This window comes from Callorhinus ursinus, unplaced genomic scaffold (genome assembly GCF_003265705.2).
Source record: "Callorhinus ursinus isolate GAN/ISIS: 27379988/994484 unplaced genomic scaffold, GSC_fseal_2.0 scaffold55, whole genome shotgun sequence".
NCBI lineage: Eukaryota > Metazoa > Chordata > Mammalia > Carnivora > Otariidae > Callorhinus > Callorhinus ursinus.
The window spans coordinates 6,332,154-6,347,280 of NW_027397117.1; the positions used below are offsets into that span (position 1 = coordinate 6,332,154).

At 40.9% G+C, this 15,127-nt stretch overlaps 1 protein-coding gene and 1 pseudogene across 5 annotated transcripts in view; both read left to right on the forward strand.

The window, feature by feature from the left end:
- Positions 1-15,127, forward strand: part of AUTS2 (activator of transcription and developmental regulator AUTS2) — a 1,158,197-nt gene that overhangs the window by 703,799 nt on the left and 439,271 nt on the right. The window lies entirely within an intron of this gene.
- On the forward strand, positions 1,031-1,484 carry LOC112817418 (ubiquitin-ribosomal protein eL40 fusion protein-like; annotated as a pseudogene).

The window sequence follows — 15,127 nt, forward strand, 5'->3', positions numbered from 1 at the left end:
CCCCCCCCCCACCCCCGCTTAGCCACTGCAGCGACGTCCCTCCGCCAGCCAACTTCTAAAAGGTCCGATTTTGTGCTCCGCGGCTCTATCACTTGCCAGAAGCGGCCGGCGGAGGCCCCTCCCCCGCCGTCTATCCTCCCGAATATCGCCTCGGATTCACTTCTCCGCACGCCCTACCTTCCAGTAAGTGGTCGCTTCTCTGTTCAGAGAGTTGTTGCTACTCTCCTGTTCGATCTCCTGTTGAGTTCATAGGTGTTCAGAATGGTTTGATCCCTATCCAGCTGAATTCCTGAGACCAGACGAAATCTAGGTCTCCTACTCCTCCACCATCTTGCTCCGCCCCCTGAAGCACAAAATATTTAAGAATCCTCTTAAAGTCCTCATTTGAATAGGTTAACATGTGGGATTGACAGAAATTGAAGTGGATATAAAATGAGTCACTGCCCATGTGATCAAAGGTATGTTAAGTGGGTGTAATCTGGTAAGAATCCTGTGCTGTCCTTGAGAGTATTCTGAGACCAGGAAGGAAAATTCTGATCCCTGTGGCCCCACTTCTTTTCTTGCATGCATTCATTCATTCACTCATTCTGCAAAGGCTTACTGATAACCTACTTTGTTGGAAAGACTGCGGAATGTGATGGGGACTGCTGCTTCTACCTGACACAGAAACATTAAGAGGTCATTCTTTGAGTCCTCTTGCCAATATTCTTGGGGGTAGGTATGGAGGAAGAGAACGGAGAAGTAAACATTGGGAATGGAGAAAAATCTTCCTTCACAGAACTTTTAGGATTTCTATGTCTTTTCCTTTTTGATTAAGAAATGCGGAAGCTCATAAAGGTCAAGTGTCTTGGTCCAAGTCCAGAGTTAGTTGGAGTACTGAGGGTTAGGTAATTGTGGACTTCCCTGCTAAGCCACTATTAGAATTCATTCCCATTTTTTGTCTTCATCTAGAAGGCTAGAGATACAGTTTTTAACCTATCAAGGTTAGAGGTGAGACTAGTAGTTAAGATTAAATGTTAGAGCTCTTTCTCTTCAACGAGGTGGTCGAGTGGTTTGGTGGCGTCGGCCTTGCGGATTCGCACCAACAGACCCAGAGATGCAGATCTTTGTGAAGACCCTGTCGGGCAAGACCATCACCCTCGAGGTCGAGCCCAGTGACACTACTGAGATGTCAAAGCCAAAATCCAAGACAAGGAGGGCATCCCGCCTAACCAGCAGCGTCTGATTTTTGTGGGCAAACAGCTGGAAGATGGCCGTACTCTGTCAGACTATAATATCCAGAAAGAGTCCACCCTGCACTTGGTGCTTCGCCTCCGGGGTGGCATCATCGAGCCTTCCCTCCGCCAGCTGGCCCAGAAATACAACTGTGACAAGATGATCTGCCACAAGTGTTACGCTCGCCTGCACCCCCATGCTGTCAACTGCCGCAAGCAGAAGTGCGGCCACACCAACAACCTGCGCCCCAAAAAGAAGGTCAAATAAGGCCCCTCTTCCTTTGCCCGCAGGGCAGCCTCCTGCCCGAGCCCCAAGGGTCTGGGGCCTCAATAAAGTTTCCCTTTTATTGACTGGAGCAAAAAAAAAAAAAAAAGATTAAATGTTAGAAGTATCTGCACACTTCTATTATAGGTAAAGCAAACATATAAAGCCTATGTATTCCCCAGTATATGCTGAGTCTCAGAGTGGGAAAACTAAATTTAATAAAAGGGGCTGCATATTTGTATGTGATTTAACACTATGCTCATAAACTTCTGTCTCTGATGAGGAAAATGACATTATTCCAAGTCTTGCACCATATTAGCAAAGGAGCTAAACTAAGCCAAGATTTCAGGGAGTTGTAGAAACCAGCAATTTGTGACAGACCTTACATATGAAGAGTTGCGATGTAGGACATTCATACAAGTTATCACAAGAGATTTGTCAAAGCATGTGTTATAGGTGAACAGGCACTAACTTTCAGAATCTCTGTTATCAGTGATCATATGTTTATGTTTTTCTGTGTAAAAGAGAAAATAATTTCTCAGGCCATAAGACAAATTACTAATGATGTTAAATATAACATTTTTGCCCAGGGGTGCCTGGATGGCTCAGTCAGTTAAGTGTCTGCCTTCGGCTCAGGTCATGATCCCAGGGTCCTGGGATCCAGCCCCGCATCTGGCTCCTTGTGCAGGGCAGGGAGCCTGCTTCTCCCTCTGCTTGCTGCTACGCCCTGTTTGTGCTCACTCTCTCTCTCTCTGACAAATAAATTAATAAATAAAACCTTAAAAAAATTTTTTTTTTGCCCAGATAGTATTCTACTGGGGGCACTCAACATGACTTAGAGTCAGTTGGGATTTTCATGTTTCCATTCCGGAGATCAGGGAAGACAGGCTTGGAGAGGAAGCATGTCTTAAATCTGGAAATGATGCTTGTTTTCAGTAATAAGAATAATTTCTTTTCTGTTCTCACATTGCTTGGAGGATTCTAATTATTTTCCTATCTAGGTTCAGTTTGGTCACTCACGCTTGACTTCTACTATAAGTATGTTTGATGTAGATTCTACTGACCACTGTTAGTGTAACTCCAGTGAGAAAGTAAATACTTCCCTGCCCCTCATTTGTGGTATGATCAGTTTAACCTTCCTTTGTCCCTCTTTTCTCTACTTCCCACATCCCAGTTCAGGTATCCAGTCCTTTGACAATGTTAACCTGCCCATTTGGGATTCTTCTGCATTAAGTTATGACTATAGTATTTCTTCTAATAAATTAGATTCTTTAAGAGAATGCTGTCTGCCAAGAAGCAAAGTCATTACATAGTGTGTATATTTTCAGTGTGTTGCTATAAAAATCTCCTTAACCAAACATAATAGGCAGTTAAAATAAATTTGAAATAACGGTCTCACCTCTAGGTTTTAAAATCATTAAGCAGAAGACAGGTGGTCTAATTTTGCTCTATTTTCTTTATTCATGTGTATGATAATTGCTGTATGAAATCACATACATATCTTATATCTTTAGCTGATATATTTATATACTAAATATACATTTCTCCAGTGGAATATTATAAAAGTTGTTTTCTTTTACAATTGGAAATTACTTTACAATGGCTGAACATTCCATCATCTTTGACAATCAGCCCTCTTATTTGCTTATAGAGAACAAAAATGCACTTGGCATGACCTTTTGTATTCCTACATTTGAACTAAACAGAGAAATAATATGTGAACAAATTGGAGAAATATGTAAAGTAATATTTTTATTTACTGTTATAGTTACTTTTACCCCACGGCTTTCAAGAAGGCATTTGAAGCAATTGGAAAGTTTAATAAAATAGGAATAAAAGTGAGGGCCGAATGGGAGGAGGAAGAACTTTGCGAGGTTCATGTTGTTGCTGAGATTGTTGATAAAATCGATGCTGGGGTGGAGGTCTCTGGCAGTTCGGACAATGAAAGACTGTGATAATTCCTGTTTTCAGAAAAGATAACTAGGGGCGCCTGGCTGGTGTAGTTGGTTAAGCGACGGACTCTTGGTGTCTGCTCAGGTCATGATCTCAGGGTCTTTTTTTTTTTTTTTTAAGATTTTATTTATTTATTTGACAGAGAGAGACACAGCGAGAGAGGGAACACAAGCAGGGGGAGTGGGAGAGGGAGAAGCAGGCTTCCCGCCGAGCAGGGAACCCGATGTGGGACCTGATCCAGGACCCTGGGATCATGACCTGAGCCGAAGGCAGACACTTAACGACTGAGCCACCCAGGCTCCCCATGATCTCAGAGTCTTGAGATCAAGCCCTATATTGAGCCCTGAGTGAGCTCCAGGCTGGGCATAGAGCCTGCTTGAGATACTGCCTCTCCCTCTGCCCCTCTCTGTCCTCCCCGCCCACCCCCGGACCTTCTCTCTCTCTTTCAAATAAATAAAATCTTAAAAAAAAAAAAAAAAGGATACCTAGTTCCTTGTTTTGGTGTTGGGAGTAGGGTGGAGGGAAGCAGTTTATTTTTGCCTTATTCTAAACTCTTATAAAAATGCATCCCATGGGTTTTTAGGGGGTGATTGGAGGACATATCCGGTAGTGTCCTCAGCTAGAGAATACTGGAAAATTCAGACATGACATCCATGGTGTTTTAGGTCTGACCTTTGGTGAAAGATGAAGGCACCAGATTGAAGCTTAAGTAAGGAGAGGCTTTTTTGAAGTGATATGGCTCATTCTAATCCATATGTAGCCTTCTTTTGGTGCTCCTGCCCCATCCCAGTGAACAAGATAGGTTAGTAAGCTTGAAAAATGAGATGATCTGGCAATACAAATTATTTTATGAATATATTATGGAGCCTGGTGAACTGTTTGGTCCAAATGGAAAGCCACCCTACTCTCCTAGGTCAAGCAGTATAAACAGAAACATCATTCACACTTAGAAGGTGGCTATTTGTGTGGTAAGATTTTTCAGCCTGGTTCAGGACTTACCACTGATTTTTTTTTTTTTTTAGCCAATTTACATTATCTATATGTTGTCCATTTCTCCTGACTTAAGAATTGATTTTTTTGGACATACCAGTAGTCTTTGGATATCTCAACAGCTCATCTCTACTACTTTAACATATTTATCGACTGTTCCCCTTATGCCAGGCATCATGCTCAGTTTAGGAAGTGTAGATAGGAGTCCTTGCCAATTAGAGTCTCTACTCAAGTAGTTTGGTTCTTAAATCTTTTTTTCATGTCCTGAGACCTAAAATGGTCATATCACCTACACAGACTTTAGTTACTCAGAGTCTTCCTCATCTGCTACACATTCTCATCCAGAATGCTTGTGGGAAAGCATGATCAAGCCACTCAACATCACTCACTAGTGGGACTTTAGGTCTTAGAGTTTCTTGTGATTATGTAAAAGCACGTGCATGCTTCAGGAGTCAGAATTGATTAAAGCGTTTCAGGAAGCACACCATCAGCCCCAATATTCTAGACATGTCACCAACTCAGCAGGCAAAATTTTCCTCTTCTTTTAAAGTTCTCCATTACACAAAGAGTAATTGAGTGCTAGTGTGAACTTCCAGATAAAGGATACGGTGCATGATAGGGGATGGGGATTTGAGTGGCCTTGGTGAAAGGCAGTGGCAAATGAGACATTAAAGAAATGCACAGGTACCTTCTTCTAGTTGCTTCCAGTTTTCTTTAGTCATGGTTGTGAGACAGTTATCTTTCAGTTAGAGAAGGAATTTCAAAATGCTCTGTTAGTAAATGGGCTCTAAATTGGTCACTTAATGCTCCGATGGAGCCTCAATCAGAATGGTACTCCTCTGAGGAAAAGAGCCACACAGACACTTGTCAACCCTTTGGGCACCTTCCTGTTAATGATATACATACATCATCGATGTAAAGCACTTTCTGGGTACCACAGCACTGTTACGGACACATTATCTTCATTTTGAAGATGCTATTTTACATGTCATCCCCTCTCTCTTCTTTGTGTGTTTAGTGAGTACCTTCGTATCCTTCAAATGAACAACTCTGCAAAGTCCTCTGGAGACCCCTCTGAGCAGGCATATTGGTCTCCTCTCTGTTCTTACTCTATCCTTTGCACAGACCTCATCAGAGCACTGGCCTCGTCCATGTGGTTGTGCTTTGTTCCCATCACTGTCTTCCCCTGTAGGCTGTGACCCTCTCAAGGGTAAGGAAGCTGTGTGCTCCTCGTTTTATTTCCTGAGGCTACTGTAACGAGTGAATGTGAAGGTACTCCATAGATGTCGGTGGCATGGATGTTGTGTGGTATAGAGCTAAGGACGGCTTATCCACTTCCTAAGACAGGATGTTTAGGAAGTAGTAGCTACAAGTAAAACAGTTTTCTTAACTCCCACTTTCATCCGTTCATTTGGTTTATCGGTTACTTGGAAAAAGCTTGTTCATCTGAGGACAAACTGTCCACTGTCTTACTCATCATTCTACCCACCCAAGATGTTTCCTAGTGAATTTGAAAGATAAAGGACAATCCTTTGTCAGAATGAGGGTATTTCCATTCCATCATCATGCCTGAACTCTTTCCCCAAGTGAAATTACAAATTGTTACAAAGGGGATGGGGGTCTGGACGAATACGTGAATGTTAGAAACATTTCTTTGGCCCGATCCTACTGGGCATATTCCCTTTCAAATTGCACACTAATGTCCTCTGTTCAGAATCACTGTCCCTTCCACATCCTTCTTGCCATCAGAGCGTCTGGTTAATTAGTGTCCTACCCCTCCCTGCCCTCAGCCCACTGTCCTATCCAAAATCCGGTCTTTTAATGATTCTCAGATGTAAAAAACAATGCTACCTGCATAATGTTCTACCTCTCTTTGGAGTATTTGCATTCGGGTGGCCAGTGGCTTGATGCTGTGTACGGTGGAGCGTTAGATGTAAAGACTCTCAAGGAAGCTATCTGAGGGCTGGAAGGCATTCCTACTACCCCAAAAACTCGCCTGCTGGGGACTGTTTGAGCCGGTGATTAACAAACTTTAGTTATTTGCTAGGTAGTTTCCACACTCCGTAGTAGGATATATATGAGGCACAATGCAGTGTTTATGTGAGAATAATGTAGATTATTCGAATCTAGGTTGCAGAACCTACCTGAATATGCGTTTTACGGTTCTACGTAATTGCCTTTTCTTTGTGTTTGCATAGAAAGCATTACGTAGCTGGAAGATGATGGCAATTATAATTTATTATGCTGTAATTGTTACCTAAATGTTTTTGAATAAGCAAAAATCACATCTGTTTAGGAATAAGTTGCACAGCAAGAGAATTCCCTTTGAAATGAATGCCGTGTTCTCATATTCTGTAACTGTACACATAAAACAACATATTTATTTTCCCACTGAGTCCATTACATTCCCAAGTCAAACTACATCCTCTCTTCCCTTCCCATATTAAACCCTTTGATTTAATGGAGGTTTTAACTACTGGTTCTTTGGGGAATTTTCAGTAGGCTTTGCACAGATTAGGTTATTGGAAAGTATAGTTATTTGCTTGTAAAGTGGCAGTTCTGTGTCAAAATTGATTTTCTCTGGAGCTGCAACAGTAAAAAAGATAAGCTTCTGCTTTGCATCCAAAATGCCCTGATGTTCCTACCATGATAGTTTTCCCTTTGCTTCTCGCTCAGCACCATTCCATTACAGGCTGGTTTGGACAGGCAGATATGACCACATGCACCCCAGAGGACTTTGATATCCAGGGGTGATAATTGACCAGGCCTCTCTTCCATTCTGTTGCCACTGGTCTGTGACAGCCGGTGCTCTGGGCATGGTGAGCACCGTATTTCTTCCCTTTGCCATTAAATAGGAAATGTGTAAGCCAGGAATGGTTTTGTTTGTTCCACAGAAATATAGCAGTTGGAATAATTACCTCGCCATGCCCAGGCTAACAGGATTTATCTTCCATTATAGAACTTGAAGACATATGCAAGAATAGTTTACTTCTCTAAATTTACTAGGCTACTCACTTAGAAATGGTTTCACTGTGTAAAAGAGAGCAGTCATAGCTGGTGGCATAACTCAGAAAAGCTTTGATAACCAGAAAGATGAAGGCTAAAGAATTCTCTTGTTTTTCTTCTTCCTGCTCATAAAATAGAACTGGGAGTTTATGGGAATAGCAGACAGCCTCGTTTTATTTTTTATGCCCTGGTTGCAAGTTAGGGGTCCTTTAAGATGGGGCTTAATCACTGATCTTATGTGCTTCCATATGGCATATATCCATCTCTCTGGTGGCCTCCAAGAAATGAGTGTCTTACTCTGGTCACACCCTGCCTGGATGACCAAGATGAGCTGTTTCAGTCTGTTCTACCTCATACTCAGCGGAGGCCACAGCTTTGAGGTTATTTGGGGAATCTTGTCCATGTTGTTCTGGAATGTTGACTCCTACTCCTCACTGTTTTGTTTTTTTTTTTTAACCTCAGTTCTATCTCAGGCCAGATGCCCTTTATAGATTTTGCTTTTTTGTTGTGTTTTGGGTTTGAAGCTCCCGTTTGCATCCTGAATACTGTTCCCTGCTGCATATTTCTTTCAGTGAAGTCTTGATCTGCTGTCTTTGATCCTCAAAATGTTACCGGATTGCCTTTGTTCCAGCTCAGCTGTTCCCACTCTGACTTTCACTACCCCTTCGTAGACAGTGATTCCAGTTCATAACTTAATTGTGAAATCTGAGGTTTCCTTTTGGTGTTAGTCTCAGTTGTTGATGGCATCTGTGAAGGTCCATGACCTTAGCTTGGAAGGATAGAAAAGAACACAGACTACTTCCTATTTAAGGTTCAAGTTTGGTGGCCTCAAGTTCATAATATACATTTTAAGAGTTGAGTCAATCTAAAAAAAAAAAAAAAAAAAAAAAGAGTTGAGTCAAGAAGCCTAAGACTTTAATTCATCTTTCTCCGTAGTCTTTCATTATAGTTCATTCACTCCATCTATCTACTCACCCTTATATCTGTCGGTCCACTCAATAATTAACATACATCACTGATAACTTCCAGTGTTCTAAACACTGGGGATAGAAAAAAATATTAAGATGCATGCGTTTCCTTTGCAAAAGACGAAATGGCATGACACTATTTTCTGAGCCTTGTAGCTAGTCTGTGGTGGAACTTAGAACCCATTTCTAGAGGAGTCTTCCCTCACACTACTTAAGGTCAGCTTCTTTAGACATTTGAGACTCTTGTCTTCAAAGTTCTTACAGTAGTAGATTTAGACTCCCCACACATTTATCGTTTCAGAAGTATCATGTGGTTGAAGAATTAGAGAAAGTTGATGGAAACAAAATCGCTTTTACGTTTACTTTAACAGATGACATGTTTGCTGCTTTGCTAGATACTCAGAATCACTTCTATTTATTATAGTAATAGCAAAAAGTATTTTTAAGTTTTGAAAAACACAAAGTGTAATGAAGAAAATTAAAGGAACAATCACTTACTACTCTTGTTATGTTTCCTTTGAGTAGATATAATGAATAACAGCACTGTCAGCATATTCTGTATATAGTTTTATGCCCTGCCCTCTCTGCTCAACATTATATAATCAGCATCTTTCTGCATCATGAGTTATTTTTCCAAAACATGATAATTAATGACTATGTGTTACTTCAGAGTATGAAGTTTGTTTAACTGTTGTTGTGCATGTATTTGACTTTTGCTTCTGCATTGAGTTTTTTCTAATTTTTCACCCTTACCACTTTATCAGCCATGTGGAGATGAGCCTCCTGTAGTAAGTCATTATACGTATCTCTCATTATTTTGTTAGGAGAAATTTCTGTGAGTGCTGTTGCTGCATCAAAAGAAATGAACTTATTAAGGCTGTTGACATGTATATTGTCCTGGGTCTACTTTTATCCTTAATCACCCAGGATCCCTGACCGAATCACCGGTCTACATAGTATCTTCAGCTTAGTAAAGTGTGTCCTTTGGCCACAGAATTGCTTTCCAGCAAAGAAGCCTCCTCTATAGCAAAGCTTCCTATTGAGGGAGGTTTCATAGAAAAGATGCATTTGGTTTAAGTCTTCAGGAAGCTGGAGCTCAGAAGGTTGTGAAGAGGAAGATGAATTTTCCTTGCAGAAGAAACAGGGTGTTCTGAGGGAAGTCTATTTATTTATTTATTTATTTAGTTAGTTAGTTAGTTAGTTAGTAACCATGTATTTATTTGACAGAGAGAGTCCATGCAGGTGGGGGGGGGGCAGAGGAAGAGGGAGAATCTCAAGCAGACTCCCTGCTGAGTGGAGTGCCAAGCACAGGGTTTGATCTCAAGACCCATGAGATCATGACTAGAGCCGAAATTAAAAGTCAAGAGGCTTTTATGACCTGAGCCAAAATAATGAGTCAGATGCTTAACTAGCTGAGCCACCCAGGCGCCCCCATACGGAAGACTTTATTAAAACTGTACAGAAATCTTAGAGCTCATCTATTCCAGTGGTTATCTAATACTTTTTAACAAAAAAAATTTTTTTTCCAACCCAAATCTTGTTTAGCATATCAATACTGCAAACTGATCAAAGTACAGTTAAATGAGAGGGTGATTGGGGAGCTCAGAACTGGGCATAGAATCTCCTCTGCCCAGCTTCCCTTGAACTTCCTGGGCAGGTCCTGAGATACACTTATGAGCCCTAAGGCCTCTTTCAAAAACAAATTTAAAGCCACTCACTGCAGTTTGAAGTTAAGAACACTGAAACACAGAGACAGAATGTGACTTCCGCCAAGGTCAGAACTGGTTCCTGATGTGAGGTCTGGTGCTTTTACCCTGCCCCAATGCAGTGATTCTAGGGCTTTTATCAATGGACACTCCTGTGCAGGTTGGAAGAGATTATTTTTATTCTTTTAGGCTATGCATTGTTGCAAGTTCCCAAGAGATTAATGTATGTATTAACTTCTACAAGATGTTTCCCCAATCCATATTAACTATGTCTGACTGAGACTCAAAGGATCTATTAAAATTATATCCAGATTCCTATTAAATTGCTACACTGGCAGTAATACCTGGGCTCACCTTCTCCTTAACCCAAATTAACACATGCTCTTAGCGGTCTCAAATCTAAAGCGAGTTCCTGAGATGAACAAGTGACTGGGAAGACAGGAGAGAAGAAAATTAAAATAAACGATACGGTGACCTCCTCACACCACTCATGGTTTCTCAATTAACCAAAAGCCAGCCAGCTCCACGTTGCTGTTCTTTCAGTAATAGGTTTCACCCTCCCATTTAGTGCCAGCCCACACGGGCGCACACACAGACACACACTTTGCTAATCAGATTGGCAGCAAATAGAATTAAACCATTAAGGCAATTAAGCAATTCTTAGATAACATTTGATCAGTTCAATGAAAATGCAAATTCATGCTTCTTTTAGAGAAATAAGTTGATGAAAAGTCATTTCGTGTTCCATAATCTTCATTAACTTTTTTCCAAATAAAGATTGCCATGTTTTAGGCTCAGAGCTGCACAGATGGAATGGAATTTTTTTCTTTTCTTTTTTTTTTTTTCCCCCTCCACTCTGTTCTTCCTTTTATAACCCACCATGTTTTTCTGCCTCCAGACTCCTTTGGCATATTTAGGTAACCTTACCTACAGCCTCTTCCTTGTGCCTGAAGGCCAACTCTATTCATTTTCTTTTGACACATGATGACTCACATGTTAAACACCAAACATCTTCTCAGACCTTGAGTTCAGAGTACATTCTTGCAGCATTCTGAAATGATTATGATTGGGTTCTCATTTGCTGTAGGTACATTACCTGGCTGCTTCTCCTTCCTCTCTGTGCCCCACACATACCGTCTCTCCTCTCACCAGCTCGTGAGGGAGGCAGTCCTGCTCTCCAAAATAGATGCTTGAAAGTGAGCACGCTTTGCATCTTCACTGAGTTTGTGCAAGACCTCACCGAGTGTGCACTGGGCACATTTCTGCTGCCACCCTAAATCCTCAACAAGAAAATGATGAGCCAGTCTCAGCCTGTTCTCCCCTTGCCCTGCTGCAGTGCCTGTTCTGCTCTAGCCCAGGGTTTCCAAACCTGGTGGCTGAACAGCTAGGAACTTGCACAAATACTTATATCCTATGGTTTCAACTCAGACCTACTTAATCAGTATCTCTGAAGTTTGGCTTAGGTGTTTGGGGGGTTTTGTTTTTTAATGTCCTTTTTTGATTTGAGTGAGCAGCCAGTCTTTTTAAGACTTAACGTCTAGATGCCATATTGGGTTTCCCCCCGCCCCGTAAATTAGAGACCACAACACACAGTCTGACATATGATCTCACAGTGATACAGAAATCCTTGGGTCCAAAAAGTGTTATGATTATCTTAACTTATAAAGAAAAATAAGCACCTTATATGGCAGGTCATTTTATACATACAGGTGGAGTGTGCTGTATCATGCATGTGTGTGTGTGTGTGTGTGTGTGTGTGTGTGTGCACGTGCGTGCATGGTTTGGTGTGTTTAAATGTCATTAGAGGCAGATGAAACCTGAGAGCCAGCTGTCTAATAACATTGTGGTTGGGACATCATATTTAGTGCATCTCCTCCTTTTCCATGTTAGGAAAGTATTGCAGCATACTCTCATCCAGCAGGACACATGGACCTTAGTGTGCCTGCCTGCGGATTTTAAGAGGGTTAATGTAAACATTAATACAAAAGAGTGCATATGCCTCAGGAATGTCACCAGGGCTTTTCAGCACACAGCAGCCTTGATTTTTACTAATTCTTTCACCAAAACATGTTAGTAGAACTCATCTTTCGGGTATTTTTTTGGAGACTGTTCAGCTCCTATTAAAATCATCAAGCCAGCAGTGTCAACAATGTTCAGGGAAGAATGATGTTTGTTGTTGTTGTTGTTGTTTTATTTTATGTAAAATCAGTTAATTAACATATAGTGTATTATTAGTTTCAGAGGTTTAGTTTAGTGATTCATCAGTTGTATGTAACACCCAGTGCTCATTACACCTAGTACTCTCCTTAATGCCCATCACCCAGTTACCCCATCCCCCCCACCCACCTCCCCTCCAGCAACCCTGTTTATTCCTAGAGTTTAGTCTCTTATAGTTTGTCTCCCACTCTGATTTTGTCTTATTTTGTTTTTCCCTCTCTTCCCTTATATTCATTTGTTTTGTTTCTTAAATTCTGTACATGAGTGAAATCATAATTGTCTTTCTCTGATTGACTTATTTTGCTTAGCACAGTACCCTCTAGTTCCGTCCACATTGCAAATGGTAAGATTTCTTTTTTTTAATTTTTTGATAGCTGAGTAGTATTCCATCGTATTTATTATACCACGTCTTCTTTATCCATTCATCAGTCAATGGACATTTGGGCTCTTTCTGTAATCTGGCTATTGTTGATATTTCTGCTATAAACATTGGGGTGCATGTGCCCCTTCGAATCACTATGTTTGTATCCTTTGGATAAATACCTAGTAGTGCAATTTCTGGATCTTAGGGTAGCTCTGTTTTTTACTTTTTGAGGAATCTCCATACTGTTTTCCAGAGTGGCTGCACCAGCTTGCATTCCCACCAACAGTGTAAGAGGTTTCCCCTTTCTCTGCATCCTCACCAACATCTGTTGTATCCTGACTGGTTGATTTTAGCCAAAGAATGATGTTTTGGGAAGCAACTGAGTACAGCATTCCAGGAACTATTTCTCACCTGTTACTGTACACAGAGGCTTACATTTTCTTACGTTACAATGTAGAAAGACTTCTAAAGGGTAAACTTTTGGGAAGTAGACACGTAATATCCTCAGCAATACTGCAAAACCTCATTAATTTACTAAACAAATAAGTAGGATTGTAAGGGATATTGCAAAGATCATAAGGGGAAGTTTAATCATCTTGTGTTTAAACTGTTTCTAAAAACACCAACTTCTCAAGTTCTTGAGATTCTGATGGCAGGTTTTTTTCTTCATTAAACTTGTCTGCCAAGATCTTTTAGCTGTTAGTTTGGATTACGTTTTGGACTTAGGGTAATTCAGTACGTCTTTTTAAAAAAATTATTTGTATGATCATTTAGGCCTTAATTCAAACTGAGGTTTCCTATAAGTTCCAAATTATATTTTATGGTGTGCATGATTGTACCCATACCATATATATTGAAGTGTGAAGAGGGGAGAAAACTCAGCAAGCATATTACATTTCTGTTCAAAATAATATCCTGAATGTTTCCTGAGTGATGGAATTGTATATATTCAAGGCTATTGTTCATTATTAGTACATAAAAATGGTTTTTTTAGAAATTTTATAAGTAGGTATAAAATTTCAGACTCCTACCTCTTTAATTTTTATACTTCTCAGAGGCATGAAGTGTTTTCAGTGTGTGTTGATCTTTCTTACTGAGTTTCATGGTTTTCAGGAGCTTTTTGTCTTTAAATAGAAAAAGAATATCTTAAAATAGTAGTCTTTCTTGAGCACATAAAGTTGGGCCTTAGAGAGTGAGGCATCGTGAGGTTCTAAAGGGACGATTCTGTGTTTTCTCCCGCTGCCTCCATCCTACCCTCCCCAGTCGGCTGTAATCTTAGTAACTTTTTTTTTTTATTATTATTATGTTACATTAATCACCATACATGACATCATCAGTTTTGATGTAGCGTTCCATGATTCCTTGTTTGCATATAACACCCAGTGCTTCGTGCAGAACGTGCCCTCCTTAATACCCATCCCCAGGCTGACCCATCCTCCCACACCCTCCCCTCTAGAACCCTCAGTTTGTTTTTCAGAGTCCATCCTCTCTCATGGTTCGTCTCCCCCTCTGACTTACTCCCCTTCATTCTTCCCCTCCTGCTATCTTCTTTTTTTTTCTTAACATACACTGTATTACTTGTTTCAGAAGTACAGATCTGTGATTCAACAGTCTTGCACAATTCACAGTGCTCACCGTAGCACATACCCTCCCCAATGTCTGTCACCCAGCCACCCCATCCCTCCCACCCCCCACCACTCCAGCAACCCTCAGTTTGTTTCCTGAGATTAAGAATTCCTCATATCAGTGAGGTCATATGATACATGTCTTTCTCTGATTGACTTATTTCACTCAGCATAACACCCTCCAGTTCCATCCACGTCGTTGGAAATGGCGAGATCTCATTCCTTTTGATGGCTGCATAATATTCCATTGAGGATATATACCACATCTTCTTTATCCATTCATCTGTCGATGGACATCTTGGCTCTTTCCACAGTTTGGCTATTGTGGACATTGCTGGTATAAACATCGGGGTGCACGTATGCCTTTGGATCCCTACGTTTGTATCTTTGGGGTAAATACCCAGTAGTGCAATTGCTGGGTCGTATGGTAGCTCTAGTTTCAACTGTTTGAGGAACCTCCACACTGTTTTCCAGAGCGGCTACACCAGCTTGCATTCCCACCACCAATGTAGGAGGGTTTGCCTTTTTCCGCATCCCTGCCAACATCTGCCATTTCCTGACTTGTTCATTTTAGCCATTCTGACTGGTGTGAGGTGATACCTCATTGAGGTTTTGATTTGGATTTCCCTGATGCCGAGTGATGTTGAGCACTCTTTCATGTGTCTGTTAGCCATTTGGATGTCTTTGGAAAAATGTCTGTTCATGTCTTCTGCCCATTTCTTTATTGGATCATTTGTTCTTTGGGTGTTGAGTTTCATAAGTTCTTTATAGATTTTGGATACTAGCCCTTTATCTGATATGTCATTTGCAAATATTTTC